We start from the raw sequence: 16,008 nt of genomic DNA, 5'->3' as shown, positions 1-16,008 counted from the left end.
TGAAGTTAACAAGTTTTACAACTGGATCCACAACATGATTAAGCTGCAATACAGACTTACACAGAGATTCTTGATGAATGATGCAGTGAAGAAAAATAACATCCTGGTCAGGGTTTTCTTCTTTCACTTTATCTTGGATTCTCTTCAGCAACCCGACGTTTTTTCCAGTTAAATTTGGCGATCCATCCGTGGTGACACCGGCAAGTTTACTCCAAGGCAGCTTCATTCTCTCGATGACAGCAGACACCTGTTCATATAAGTCCTCTCCTCGCGTTTTCCCCTTCAGCGATTCCATGCTCAAAAGCTCCTCCGTTATCTCAAAACTGTCATTTATCCCTCGGATAAAAATTAGGAGCTGAACAGTGTCTTTCATGTCGTTGCTTTCATCCAGTGCTAGTGAATATAAATTAAAGGACTCCGCTTTTTTGTTTAACTCGCTGACTATATCTTCGTCAATCAGTTCCACACGCCGAGTCACTGTCCTGCGAGACAAGCTGATTTTTTCAAACTTGCCTTTGCTTTCCGGACACAAGAGATCTGCTGTGTCTACTATGCATTCTTTCAAAAACTCGCCTTCGGATAAAGGCTTGCTAGCCTTTGCTAACTTGAATGCCAGCAAAAAACTTGCCTTGGTACTTGACTCCTGGATCGCAGTTTGTCGGTGAAAAAAATTCTGCTGAGTCTGTAAATTAGCTGCCAACCTCTGAGCAGTAGCCGCCCGTTCCTGTGCTGACTGCTTGCTAGCGTAGTTAGCATGCTTTGTGGCAAAGTGACGGCTGATATTGTACTCTTTGAAAACTGCAACCGTTTCTTGGCATATCAGACATACAGCCGTTGATCGGACATCAGTAAAAAAATATTTTGTTGTCCACTCCTTTTTAAACACTCGGCACTCAGTGTCCACTTTTCTTTTCTTTGGTCCGCTCATGTTTACCGAAGGGGGGAAATGTCAGCTGGAAAGTGTGTCTAGACTAGTGCGCCGTCTATCGGGGAAACGAGGGTATTGCAGGGGAAAGGGAAATGAAACAGGATTTTACACATCCATGGGTTTTTACGATAATTTGGACAAGTTCGGCGGGCCGGATTAAAAAGCCTAACGGGCCGTATACGGCCCGGGGGCCGTAGTTTGCCCATGTCTGGTCTAGGGTTTACTGAGCCTCGTTGGCGCAGTAGGCAGCTCGTCAGTCTCATAATCTGAAGGTCGTGAATTCAACCCTCACACGGGGTATGGGTTTTGATTAATCCAATTGTTTTTCCACACGCTCCGCCCAGTCAGTCGTGGTCCAACACGATGAAAAGGAGATTCTTGCCGTGAGATGGGTTAGTGGCCAATGGATAACGTGTCTGATGATAGATCAGAAGAGTCTAGGTCTGGCTTGCTCGAGTAACGTTTTTTCTGTTTCCACACCCGCCGCGGGCCCGTGCAGAGTCCTCTGGTCCATCCCAAACCCTTGAGAGGAGGGCTGCTTGAGGCGACCTCTTTATTCCCCAAGGGTCAAGTAAACAATGGAGGAGCAGAGGTTTCAGTAATAGTCATCATTTATGTGACTCAGATCTTTGGAACAGCTCAGAAAGGTGTTAGAAGGATTCATTTGTAAAACATGTTCTGAAGCAGCTCAGAACAAATATTTTGGAAAATATTTGCTTCTTGACAAAATAGCACAGAGACAAGAGGAGGAGGAATGAGATGGGCAGGTCAGTCAAAGCCATTCAGTGTATTGTCAAAAGGTTAACATAACAGAGGATGGTTTTGATCCATCGACCTCTGGGTTATGGGCCCAGCACGCTTCCGCTGTGCCACTCTGCTTTTATTCCCAAAGCCGTGACCCGGATTAGAACCGTGGTTGCTGGGGCCACAGCGGAACGTACTAAACTCTATACAATCACAGATTCTTACTTGGATGTCTCTTTTGTCAGCCACTCCTAACAAACCTTTCCTCTGAAGATTTGGAAAAAAGAGTCCTTCGAGCCAGAGAGGAACCAGCGACCTAAGGATGTCCACCTTTGTACTCTACAGTCCTCCGCTCTACCAACTGAGGTATCAAAGGTCATGTAAAACAGTGGTACTAAACGGTCACATGCCGCTACAAAGCTAACTTAGCAAGCACATGCGTCTCTACGTTCTAGTGTTTGCTGAGCCTCGTTGGCGCAGTAGGCAGCGCTTCAGTCTCATAATCTGAAGGTTGAATTCAACCCCCACACGAGGCATGTGTTTTGATTAATCCAATTACATTTCCACATGCTCCCACCACTCAGTCGTGGTCCGACACGATGAAAAGGAGATCTTTGCCGTGAGATGGGCTAGTGGCGCAATGGATAACGAGTCTGACTACGGAGCAGAAGAGTCTAGGTTCGACTCCTGGCTAGCTCGAGTAACTTTTATTCTGTTGTTCACACCCACCGCTTTCTCATGCAGTGTCCTCGGGACCATCCCAACCCTTGAGAGGAGGGCCGCTTGAGGCGACCTCTTTATTCCCCAAGGGTCAAATAAACAATGGAGCAGAGGTTTCAGTAATAGTCATCATTTATGTGACTCAGATGTTTGGAACAGCTCAGAAAGTTGTTAGATGGATTCATTTGTAAAACATGTTCTGAAGCAGCTCAGAACAAATATTTTGGAAAAGACTCATTTGCTTCTTGACAAAATAGCACAGAGACAAGAGGAGGAGGAATGAGATGCGCAGGTCAGTCAGAGCCACTGAGTGTATTGTCAAAAGGTTAGCATAACAGTGTATGGTTTCAACCCATCAACATCTGGGTAATGGCCCTGCACGCTTATGCTGCACCACTCTGCATTTATTCCCAATGCCGTGACCCGGATTCGAACTGGGGTTGCTGTGGCCACAACGCAGAGTACTAACCACTATACAATCACGGCTTCCTTCTTCAATGTCTCTTTCGTCAGCCACTCCTAACAAATCTTTCCTCTGAAGATTATGAGAAAAGAGAAAAGGAGTCCTTCAAGTCAGAGTTGAACCAGCAACCTAAGGATTTCCAACTTTGTAGTCAACAATCCACTGCTCTACTGACTGAGCTATCGAAGGTCACGTAGCACAGTGGTAGCTCGACTCCTGGCTAGCTCGAGTAACTTTTATTCTGTCGTCCACACACGCGGCTTGTCATGCAGTCCTCAGGTTCATCTCCGTCAAAACCCTTGAGAGGAGGGCCGTTTGAGGCGACCTCTTTATTCCCCAAGGGTCAAGTAAACAATGGAGGAGCAGAGGTTGGAGTAATAGTCATCATTTATGTGTCTCATAATCTGAAGCTAAGTCAAACACATTGTCAAAATGTTAGTGTAGCAGAGTTTTGAACCATCGAGCTCTGGGTTATGGGCTCAGCACGCTTCCTCTATGCCACTCTGCTTGCACCCCAGATGGGACTCGAACCCACAATCCCTGGCTTAGGAGGCCAGTGCCTTATCCATTAGGCCACTGGGGCTGAACGTTTTCAACACATAGTTGTCACGCACATGTTATGCAGACCTTGAAAATGCATTTGCCCAAAGATGCTTTTCAAAAACCGAGGGTTGATTCAACCACAATACAGAGTACTAACCATCATACAAACAGGGCTTCTTACTCGTGCAGCTCTCTCATCAGCCACTCCTAACAAAGCTTTCTGCTGAAGATTTTGAGAGAAAAGAAAAGTAGTTCTTTGAGCCAGAGTTGAACAAACAACCTAAGGATGCCTAAATTTTGTCTCTACAGTCCTCCGCTCTACCGACTGAGCTATCGAAGTTCATACTCCAAAACTGTAATCAGCGGCCACAAGCCCTTACACAAGAAGAGGAACAATGAAAGGGACAGCTAAATCAAACACATTGTAAAAATGGGAGCACAGCAGAGGATGCTTTCGATCCATCGACCTCTGGGTTGTGGGCCCAGCATGTTTCCTCTGCGCCACTCTGCTTTTCTCCAGTATACCGTGACCCGGATTCAAACGTGGGTTGCTGCTGTCACAATGCAAAGTACTAACCACTATACGATCACGGCTTCTTACGTGAATGTCTCTTTCGTCAGCCACTCCTAACAAATCTTTCCTCTGAAGATTATGAGAAAAGAGAAAAGGAGTCCTTCAAGCCAGAGTTGAACCAGCAACCTAAGGATTTCTAACTTTGTAGTCAACAATCCACTGCTCTACCGACTGGGCTATCGAAGGTCACATGGCACAGTGGTAGAAGCGGTCACATGACGTTACAAAGCTAAGTGAGCAAGCACATGCAGTTCTTCAGTCGCGTGTTTACAGTGTCTCATTGGCGCAGTAGGCAGCGTGTCAGTCTCATAATCTGAAGGTTGTGAGTTCAACCCTCACACGAGGCATGTGTTTTGATTAATCCAATTATATTTCCACATGCTCCCACCAGTCAGTCGTGGTCCGACACAATGAAAAGGAGATCCTTGCCGTGAGATGGGTTAGTGGCCAACGGATAACACGTCTGACTACGGATCAGAAGAGTTTAGGTTTTGCTTGGTCGAGTAACTTTTATTCTGTCGTCCACACCCGTCGCTTGCCCATGCAGAATCCTCGGGTTCATCTCCGTTGTTACGGCCCCTGGCCTCTTGAGGCTGTGCAGGCTCAAGAGAAGGACTTCTATTATGCAGGATCAACTGTGCGGGCACACCTTTCTGATTGGCTGCCTAGAGGCTGCAGGAGAGCAGCCACCCCATTGGATCAGCAATGCCAATCAGATGTTGATGAGGCCCACCTGCACCATATAAAAGACATCTGAATTCATTCCTCCAGGGGAGCAGCTAGCAGGAAGAGGTTGTGTAAAGCTGACCCCCCCCCCCCCCCTTCTGTGTTTGGTGACTGTTTTTGGACAGTTTGAACAATTTTGTTCTTGCTTCTTTTGCTAAGTGGTGAATCTGCTTTAGATAATTCTTGAACAAGCTAGAGGCTTGTGTTTGGGAGGTTTTGGTGCCCCCTTTTTGTCCTTTCCTTTTGGTTGTTTTGAGTTACTTTAGACTGACGTGTTTGAACATCTTATTTAATTTGCACTCAGTGATTTCTGCATTTGTTGGTCCTTTACTTTTGTTTAATTGGGTTAAGTTGTATTGTGTTTTGGTTCTGTGAAAACCTTCTTTTTGTAATAAATCATTTTTTCATTCCACTTTTTCTCTGGACACATCTTTATGTTACTGCCCCTGAACCCCTAGACCTTGGGGGGTGTAACATCCGTCAAAACCCTTGAGAGGAGGGCAGCTTGAGGGACCTCTTTATTCCTCAAGGGCCTAGTAGACAATGGAGGAGTAGAGGTTTCAATAATAGTAATCATTTATGTGACTCAGATCTTTGGAACAGCTCAGAAAGATGTTAGATGGATTCATTTGTAATAAATTTTCTGACGCAGCTCAGAACAAAGATTTTGGAAAAGACTCTTGCTTCTTGACAAAAGAGCAAGAGACAAGAGGAGGAGGAATGAGATGGGCAGGTCAATTAGACACATTGAATGTATTGTAAAAAAGATTAGCATAGCAGAGGATAGTTTCTATCCATCAACCTCTGGGTTATGGGACCATCAAGCTTCCGCTGCGCCACTCTGCTTTTACCCCGAATGCCGTGACCCGGATTCGAACTGGGGTCGCTGCGGCCACAACGCAGAGTACTAACCTCTATACGATCACGGCTTCCTACTAGAATATCTCTTTCGTCAGCTACTTCTAACAAACCTTTCAGATAATGCAGCCAAATAATGCTTCTGCATGTTAACATTCCAGCTAAAGCCCTTTTTTGCCCCAATTTTCCCTTTACGACAATCTTACAACGTCCTGCATTGTGTGGTGTGTTAGGCAGTGGTGTGTTGAATATCCCCGATCTAAAATGTGGCATATTCAACATTGTCTTGGCCCTTTTTATTGCAGCCTGTTGGGTTTTCCCTGACTGGGAGCGAGAAAGCAACCTGTTGAATGTGACAGGTAGCCAATCAGAAAGAGCGTCTCTTCAGTATAGTGGGAACTCTAAGAAACTGATATAGCACTACGACATCTCCTATTTGCTCTTTTGTCTTCTCTGGAATCGTCCACTTTTCATACATGTCTTTAAGGCTTTTTCGCAGCTCTTTGGTTTGGTTTTTCTCATGGGTTTGATGCATCAGGGTAGTAAACATAATATTCAGTTGCATGTGTAGTTTTAAAAAGTTGTAATACATTTCAGGTAAGAAAATGTGGAGTTTACCTGTTCTGTGTGGAAGAAAAGGCTAAAATATTATCAATATTCTCTTGAAATGTGTAGAATCTCTTATTCCTGCATCAAAACCAAAGGTCCACATACTTTTCCCACTTAAAGATGAGTAATCTTTGACTATTCCCAGTCAAGAAATGGCAGCATGAAATATTTATGCCTTGTTCTTTTCCTACATTAAAGACCCACATCAAACAATAACAACATGCTGGTTAAATTCATAGCTATGTAGAAATATTGAGCATTTTACATATTCAATGGTATTCAATGTACAGGTTCCGTACATTGAATACCAGGATACCAGATGGTTGCTCAATTCCTCTACATTAGTTATGGCTTCAAGTGCAAAGAGGGAGTTATTTCACTGACACTTTTTACTTCTTTTGTCCAAACCACAATACAGAGTCCCACTTAATATATAGCTTTACTTCACAAACACACACTTTCAGCAGTGAAGCCCTCAGAAAGTGTGTGTGTCAGGGAAATCACTTGGAGGAGAGGGAATACACAATTTGTTGTGCTTACAGCAAATATGCTGCAATCAGCAAAAAGAAAAAAAAAACTGCCTCAGAAGAGTTTTGCTCCCATTTAGGGCTGCTTTCACTGCACATTCCTACTTTAACAGCTAAGAGGGATGCCTGACTGCTTTACTTGGTTCCTCTCACCTGCTGAGACCCACAAATACTCTGGTGACAGGTAAACAAAAGTGTCAAGATGATGGGAGGAGCTTGCTTAAACAGTCAGCTGACTCGTTGAGCAGCAGAGTCAAACACTTGGAGCTGGAATAATACACTGGAGGGCATAGGTGATGAAATATTCAGTCTCACTTCTTGTTAAGTACATTCACAGCACTTTGACTCTGACCAGATTAAGGGAGGTGTTTCTGTGGTACACAACATCCATTATGAGTTTTAAGCAACACACTAAAGAATTAATCTATTGGTCTAATCACGCAGAATTTAAATTCTACTCAGATTTCTAATTTGGATGTCTTTCATTCCACTTATTTCAAAAGTTTTATTTTTGCTCTCTTTCAACAAATAGGTCAAAGTTATCTTTGCTCTATTTCTCCCTACAAAGAAAAATGTTTCCCTGTAGGGAGAAACTTTTTTTTTTACTTTTAACTCTAAGCTAAGCATTTTATCTTAGGATTTTTTTTAACTGACAATTATTGAACAATCATACTAGGACTCAGCACCATGGGTCCTAGCACGATTACTAGGACTGTATGGGGGAATTTTTCTGCCATAATCCAAGAGCACACATGTTGAGTCTAAAAGCAGGACTTCTCAAAACTTGGAATGTTTGTACTCAAAACTTCTCCTCGTTCTCACACTTATTCTCTGCTCGGAGCAAATCTTCGCTTGCAAAACACTCTGCTCACTTGATTGAATTTTCCTGCCATAATCAAAGAGCACACATTTTCAGTCTGAAACAGGATTTCATGTCTTTTGCTCTCAAAACTTTTAATACTTTTGCTTACATTTACATTTTGAAAGCAGGACTTCATATTTTTCTTCTCAAAACTTGTAACGCTTGTACTCAAAACTTCTCCTCGCACTCACACTTTTTTATTGTTTTTCTGCTTGGACTCTGCTTGCTTACTAAAGATGGAACTGCCTTTGAGGTTGGCACAGTCGCCAAGCAACCTCTCAGCCAATGGAATGAAAACGTTGTACTGGGTGCGTTTGTTTCCTTCTAGAAAGTGTGCATGTGTGGCTACTCTCGATTGTAGCAACCTGCGCCACCCACTGGATGTAGGGAGAAAAAACAACTTTAGCTTTTTGCTCCATGTTACATTAAGCATCCGCCAGCAGTGAGCTACTGATCTTAGGCAGGATTTTGTTCACTCAACAGAAGACAACATAGTCACAACATTATCTATCTATCTATCTATCTATCTATCTATCTATCTATCTATCTATCTATCTATCTATCTATCTATCTATCTATCTATCTATATTCAGAGTTTTCATCTATTTTTTTTTCTTTAAAGAAAGTGCCCAACACACTTCCATGCCCTCACACAGACTCAGACTTATGCAAACAAACTGAACTGAGCAGACATAAGCAGTGCATTGTATTTGGAATTCTCCCCCCCCACACACACACACATATATATATACACTGTATATATATACAGTATATATAACATTAACAGTGACTGATAACAGTCAAACTCAGCATCATGAATGCTGTATAAATTGCCAGGTTCAGAGTTTTTGTTTTTTAAATTTTGAGCATGGATTTGAAATAGGTTAGAGCAACAAATATCTTGTTCTTTGAGTCTTCTGTTATAATTTCTGCTAAAGCACCCATGAGTCAGTGTTTTTGGTTTCTGGTGTAGGAATTGCTAAGGATCACAGTTTGGGGTTGAGGCCAGACTAATCGCTTTCAGCCCCTCTGTCAACTTTTAAAGATATTAACTTTTTTCCCTCAAGCTGTGGAGATATCTGATAAAGAATTACATTTCCCAGAAAAAACATGCCTCAGGTTGGACATTTTATTCTGGAAAATTATTTTTTTCTGCTGCGGGATAAAAGTAATCGGAAATTCATCATCACTTGTGTATTTAAATATTCATTTCCATCCTCCATTTGTGTCTCTATATTATCTCTTTCAAAGCATAACAGTTATCTTGAGGCACTATACACAATTTCTTTAAAGAAAGTACATTATATTCTGGTCATTTCTTTCTCATTACTTTCCATCTACTATGATAACTGTACTCCCAAACCAGTTTTGGGGAGGTGATGATGGCTTTTATGGCTAATTGCAACTGCTTTCAGACAGTTTTAATAGGAGCATAATTAAACCTGTAAATCAATGAGATGGGACAATTATCTCTAGTAAGCAGTTTATGTTTAGAAACGTTTTTTAAAATTATAATTAAGAAACTGTCCTCTCTAGTGGTCGTTTTTAAATTGAACATTACTATTGGACTCACAGGAGCTCCTATTGTGTAGGCTTTTATTAACACACCCATCAGTGGCTTTTTATATTACCAAAACCTGTTTGTCAAACAACTGCAAAGCTTACTTGTTTACAATTCAGCTGTATTGACTGAATAAAAAATTTATCTTAGTTTAATTTAAAATAAAGTGTTTGCAGTCTTTTTGGAACTGACATAGAGAAGAGGTGCAAAGCAATAATATAACAGTAGTTTGGGTGGTGGAAAACTAATAATACACATTATTCTGAACTCCATCGTAGTGGCACCATAATGCTGAGAATTGAGAATGCATAGAAAGACCTGAAAATGTGTGTTCATGGCTTAAATTATTTTGTTGACAGAAGTTAATAAAAATTGCATTCCTTAGATGTTGAAGGCTTGAAGAAACTAACAACAAAAGAGTAGCAGTATAGTGGTAGTGACAGATACTTTTTGCTAATCATTGACCTTGGGGGCGAGAGGGTCACATATTCAAATTTCAATTTTAAAAAGAAAAAAAAACTAACACATATCTTTTTATCCCATATGATATATTTGTGCTAGTATGTATGGTCTGATAACCAAAATCCATAAAATACACTGACATTTGTACAGAAGTGAAAATCTCCAACAGATATTACTTTTACAAGTAAAAGTATTTACAAGTAAAAGTTATTCCTCTGAGTTCTCAGCTCAAATTTAGATCTCAGTCTTTTGGAGCGTGAAAAACATGGCACATCCTAGTCAAACGCCGGTACCAATTTAGTTTACTTTAGATTTAAGGAACAGGGACTCTACTCTGTGGTTTTCCTTGGTGAGCTACAGTATCTCCCTGGAAACTTTAATCTAAATACCTTCAGAACACAGTTCCTGTAAACAGAATATCTATCTATGTCATCTATTTCTTTCAGGCATAGATTAAGGGGATGTTATGCAGATGTTAAATCTGCTATTCAGCTTAGATCCTCTTTAAAATGGCAGGCAAGAATGACATCTTCATTGCTGCACATAAATTTCTGTTCTGTCTCTTCATCGTATGCTCCATTGTGCTCAAACTTTTTCACGAGGCAGAGTCTAACTAACAACAGAGAGGGAGCACTAAAGTTTTTTAAAATCTAAACTTTCCTAATTTTTGTTTTTATTTTGTCTTTCACAATTAACACTTAAGTGACTAAACAGAGTTTTCTCACTTCAAATAGCATTGGGCTTTGACATTATGGAAAAAAGTAAAAGGTTCAAAAAGCTGAAAAAAATTACAATGATTTAATTCGAGTGAAACATAAATGAGGGAAACATAATTATTGCAAATTATTAATGCAATAATTTGTGCATCATTTTAATGCACAAATATCTGCATTTAAAAAAGAACTTTAAAAATGCTTACAAAACAACAAAAAACATATTGTGGTTTAATAGTTATCATAATGGCGCACCCCGGGATGCAATATGTTTTATTTATAACCTGATCTATAAAGAATAATTGTTCTGTATAGATCAAACAGTCTCTATTCACAGCTAACCTGTGGGAATATTAATAAATACAGAGAATTACTCAAAATCCCAAAGCTGTAAAGGTGTGTTTTTATGTTTAAATAATTTATGCTTGGGAACAAAAACTGGCTCAAAGTTATTAAGAGTAAAGTTACAAACTTGCTGACTATACACAAAAGATACAAGTTAGTGCATTTACATTTGTATAGCTGAATGATTTATATCCACATTAATCACAAAAGTGGGAACACATAAATAAATTAATATTATTACACGTGTGTTACTGTTTTCAGAAACAGACTCACACATTGATGAACACACTTGCTACAATCTCCATGTCGGCATAGTTTGCTGTATGAATTTTTCCTACATTATAGACGACTGACAGCATTTGTTTTTATATCTGAACCTCTGCGCTTGCAATCCTGCTGATTCTTACATTTCCTCCTCCATCACCCCACAGGCTGGCATGCAGCTTCATTCAGGCATGGTTTATTGTTCTCCTGATCACCCTGAGTCAAGAGAAACATGATCACAACTCCAGGCTCATATCTCAGTGGGGCTTCTGCGTTACGGAGAGGGAGCTTCTGAAGTTGTGGATTAGAGGAACAAAATATGCTAAAGGGATTAAAGGTTCACATAACAGGTCATGAGTTTGAATCAATGTGTTCTTGGACTGGTTATGTATCACGTCTGGATAATTTATCACAGTAGAAAATCACACCAAAAAGTAATTTAAAAACAAGATATATAATTTAGGTTCTTTCATACTATGGGTGTTTGTGTGTGTGTAACAAATTCCCCTGGCAGACATACTGGCAGACCTACAAATTTATTTCTAGATTGATTTGAGAATCTATGAATTTTTACTCAGTAATCTATGGATTCCTATTTCCCTGTGATATTTTTAGGTACTCTTCAAATTGGTGGGTCACAAAAGGACTTTCTGATGTGCAGTGGTGCACATAGACCAGTAGATGCCAATAAAAAAATAATCACCTGCCTAATATTGATTATAAGCCTGCCATAGACATGGAATCAATTAATTTTACCTTCTGAGCAGGATAAAGGAGAGGAAAGTAGAAATGCTGCTGTAAGTGGCATCTTAAAGTCTCTAAGTCTCAATGGCAACCATAAGATGTTACAGACTTGTTGTCATTGTTTGAAAAGCACACCAGAGAAGAACACTACCATCTCAAATGTGATGGTATGTGCTATTCAAACTTAACTTATGAAACTAGTTAAGTTTGTCAACCTTTGGGTATTTAATTTGAATTGTATGCTTTCATACTTGATATTAAGTTTTGTTTGCTAACACACAACAAATGAATATATCCAAAAACACCTCACATGCTCTGTTATGTATGGTGAATTATCTGTTTTACCAAGTGCTTGTTTTTCTTTGAAAGGCAATACAAACCCCAATACCTGATGTGGCACCAGTTACTTCTTGAAATTAATTTTACCTCACAACTTAACTGGAAATGGGTCACCACCTTCTCTTTCAGTTTGTTTGCCATCATAGCCACTAGATTTAAATCCTAGAAAGCCTGTGGAGTGAGCTGAAGGAGGGGAGATAAGATGACTGAGTACTCTGGATCATCTGAGATTTTAAATATTATAGAAAAGTAAAAGTAGTTTATGTGGTTGAACTGTGTATAACAGGGATACCAATAATTGCACCACCTCAGACTGTATTAAAATTAATTTGACACAGAATACAATTCACATCCAGTTTTATAAATGCAAGTCCAGTTTATTAAAATACAGTCCAATCAATATAGTCAGAAACAGTTTCAACCACATACAGTTCAGCATATAGTCAAAGTAAACAGATTATAAAATGTCAGTTGGCGAAAAGTTATTTACTTAAGCCAAAACAAAAACCAGGATCGAGAGGAGCTATTCGGCTCATAGAAGTGGCAGTTGAAAGGCCTAGAAGCAGAGTGAGAAGAAACACAGGACCACTGGGTTAGGATCACTTTCAACAAGAAAGAACCACAAAGATGGGATACAGACATTTTATCAATTAATTAAATAAATAACGATTAAGAGCTTATAGTAATAAAAATAATCTATTGAAAACCCTGTTGTTTGACACAGTGCAGCTATGGTGTTCCGAAGTTAGTCTATCATTTAAACAGTAAACTGCTGTCTAGTTGTAGTGTCCACATTAAACACGGGGAACTCTGCTCAAGATAGAGATCCCTGTCTCACATTTGTGATTTGCATAATCCCCTGTAGTTCTGTTCTGAAATGTTCCATTCCAAATGTTTAGCTGTCTTGTTTCTGTTATGTTCTCTCTATTTCTTTAATGCAAAATACCTGACTGTCACACGTAGCCCAGTATTACTATAAACCATAAATTATTGCTTGTTCAGATCTAAAAGAGACTGAAAATCCAACAGTTTTACTGAAGCAAAAGGAAAAACACTTGTCATGAAAATGTCTTGTTAAAATGCAGTAAAGAGACACAAGACACTATTTGTTTTAAATGACTATGCAAACATCAAACCCCTTGATACTCACATTGAGTCTTGGAAACAAATCAAACATTTTCTATTTAAGGTAAACTGCAGCTAGAGTGACTGACATTAGAAAAATAACAGACGAAAAATGCTTTTCAAACATGGCAGTCCAATTAAAGTTAGTAGAATATTTAATTAGTGTGGCAGTTGTACTTATATATTTTTTTTCCTGATGAACAGGGATGCTTCAGAGGTGTGAAAATATTGTTGCCGACAGCCGGTCGAGTCGACGTGATTTTGTGCTGCTGCTGTTGTAGGAAAGTTTAAAGTAGGGCAGCTTAAAGGCAGAACAAAGGACGGAGAACACGCCTGGGTAACTTTTCCTTTAAAAATACATGAGGCAGCTGCTGCCACTCCCCACCTATCAAACATTAAGGAGTAGCGGAAAAGTTGTTTACTGCGCAGGCTCATAAATGGTTGAGAGATGCATTATGGTAAACACAAACACACCTGAAAATATGTTTTCTTTGGCAAAGCTTTGTTGTATTTTTAGCTGCGACATTGTTGTCACTTTTTGACAGCTGCCCACTTAAAACGAGTAAGTCATAATGAGCAATGTTACACTTGGGAATTAAAGTTATATCAAACTACAGCACATTCTGTGTTTTTATTTATTAATTGATATCTGTTTAAAGGTTGTGTAAACTTTTATATATGGTAAAACTACAGCAAAGTGGAGCTGTTTTCATGTGATACATTCATGCAGAATTTCTGATCTGACAATAGATATTTTTAAGGTGACCCGTTATGCTTCCTTGAAAAGATTAGGATAGGCCTATGGGCTATACAAAATATGTTCATTACACTTTTTGCATAAAATCATTCTTAGATTATATTTCAATCTGGTCAGTCCTTTCAGAATGAGTTGTTTTAGGGCCCCTTGTCACTTTAAATCCAAATAAGCTGCTGCTGACAATGCATCCCAATCTAACGTTTACATTCACATGCAAAAATGGCTGCAAACAGTTGCACAATTATACAACTCTACATTTTTAAAAAGCAGAAGTGGAGCCTCCTGCACAACCAACAAGAATGCAGCAAGTGGTTTCTGAATGGTAAGTCAACAAAACTCTTGTCTTTTCCAGCAGCCAATGTATAGGGCAAACAGCGGTAAGACTTTGAGCTCAGCTTGGGTTGCTAGGTATAACGGGACTGAGCTATGCTGCTGTTACTTGGTGAGGGGCAGTGACTGCTGGTGTGTGATGTAACAAAGAGCAAGAGAAGAAAACTCCAGAAATCGTGACACACTCAGTTAGTCTAAGATGCAAACAGATTTTTTTTCCCATAAGACAGAGAGTATAACATTGTGAGTAAAAAGTACAGCCTAAGCAAAAGCTCAATGCTAACATTTTCTCTTGGTTTTCTTAGGGTAGTGTTGTAGTCTGTTCCAAACTGATATCGATACTGCTGTTTTCTTAAACCAGAGAACATTAGCCTGAGGACTAGGCTAATGATTCTTGTCATTAGCCTGGAGACAAAGTTGAAATGGGAGTTTTTCTCAAGCGAAGACAGTGAGTTTTGATGTAGCAGCAGGTAGATACTTATATAAATCCACTGACGCTGCAGTTTCAGACACTTTGTTAACAACATTTGGAATACTGCTTGCAAATGCGGTTTGACAGTAGAAGCTCTCAATCTCATCAGGCAGTTACGGTCACCACCACACCATCTACATTACTAAATAATTGATGGAATTTCTAATTGAACTCATCACCTTATCACTTCCTTTTGGCTTCAAGTCAGTATGGAGAAAAGGTTGGCTCTTTCAGCAGAATCCTATTATAAGAACTCCACTATCCTGCATCTTAACTTGAAAATCCCAGTAGAAGAAAAATACATATCCACATACAAGAAATATTAAAGGGTTAGGTCAGATATTTTAAAGGGATTTTCTATAGAGTTGTTTTTATTAATTGTTCCTTTACCCATAGCCAGAGGTTGCACAAGACTTTTTTGTTGCTTGACTGATTTTTTAAAATGATAAAAATGACATATTCAGTAGTATTTAATGTTCATTCATTTTAATTAATATTCCGTCGAAACAAGCTAAACATAGCACTCACATTGTGCTTTGACACATCTAGCAGTATACATGGAACTTTTTCTCCACAGTTACAAAAAACTGGCTGAGGCCCCAGTAACTAAGTATAAAGAATGAATGTACATGATTGCACCAAAGACTATTTGGTACTCTCAACCAAATGCTCTGATGGGAATATTTTTTGATTAATTTAATTGCCTGTATTCTGTGTGTAAATTTGAAAATGTCTGTGCGTCTGCACCAAGTGGTCAAGAATATGAATTGTAATTTGTCAAAATGACGGCTGTTTTTCCATCACAGCAAATGGAGCAACTGATGCCTACAGAAGACTGGCATATCACCAAGAAATTGTAGTAAAAGTAAATAAATACTTGAAGAGGTGGAAGCTGATAAGATATCATCAACTGATTTTAAACTTTTAAAAAAGCTAAAAAAGAAATTGTTCGCAGCTGTGGGAAATAACACTATGTTAACAGATTTTAAGAGTCTGGAAACCAGGGCCGGCCCAAGGCATTAGCAAACTTAAACTTAGGGCCCCAGGGCCACTAATTGGCCCCCTCAGTGGAACTGATTTTTTTTTTAGTAAAAAATTCTGTCATTATAATATCAAAAACACACAATTTCACTATGAAGTGATTTGTTTTTACAATAATATATATTTGATAATGTATGTAGATACTTTATTGACATAAAGAAAAAAATAAATTGCTCTTGAGGGCCCCCTGGTGGCCGCGGTAGGTACCGCACACTTTGTCGGTAACGAGCTGCCGTGCATTGTGCAGTGCATATCCAAAGCTCTGGTCAGAAGTTAAGTAAGCAAAACAATGTCTCAAAAA

The 16,008-nt window shown here is 39.5% G+C and overlaps 4 non-coding genes across 4 annotated transcripts; 1 reads left to right on the top strand and 3 right to left on the bottom strand.

Annotated features, from left to right (window-relative positions):
* Positions 1 to 1,735: 1,735 nt before the first annotated feature.
* trnam-cau (transfer RNA methionine (anticodon CAU)) lies at positions 1,736 to 1,807 on the bottom strand. Its single transcript has one exon. It is a non-coding gene; the product is annotated as a tRNA-Met (tRNA).
* A 1,558-nt stretch (positions 1,808 to 3,365) lies between these two features.
* trnar-ccu (transfer RNA arginine (anticodon CCU)) lies at positions 3,366 to 3,438 on the bottom strand. The gene has a single exon. It is a non-coding gene; the product is annotated as a tRNA-Arg (tRNA).
* An 808-nt stretch (positions 3,439 to 4,246) lies between these two features.
* On the top strand, positions 4,247 to 4,319 carry trnam-cau (transfer RNA methionine (anticodon CAU)). The gene has a single exon. It is a non-coding gene; the product is annotated as a tRNA-Met (tRNA).
* Positions 4,320 to 5,555: 1,236 nt separating this feature from the next.
* trnah-gug (transfer RNA histidin (anticodon GUG)) lies at positions 5,556 to 5,627 on the bottom strand. Its single transcript has one exon. It is a non-coding gene; the product is annotated as a tRNA-His (tRNA).
* Positions 5,628 to 16,008: the final 10,381 nt, after the last annotated feature.

The sequence above is a fragment of the Xiphophorus hellerii genome, chromosome 11, assembly GCF_003331165.1.
Source record: "Xiphophorus hellerii strain 12219 chromosome 11, Xiphophorus_hellerii-4.1, whole genome shotgun sequence".
NCBI lineage: Eukaryota > Metazoa > Chordata > Actinopteri > Cyprinodontiformes > Poeciliidae > Xiphophorus > Xiphophorus hellerii.
The sequence above is the reverse complement of the archived record's forward strand: the minus strand, read 5'-3'. Positions and strand labels throughout refer to the sequence as shown.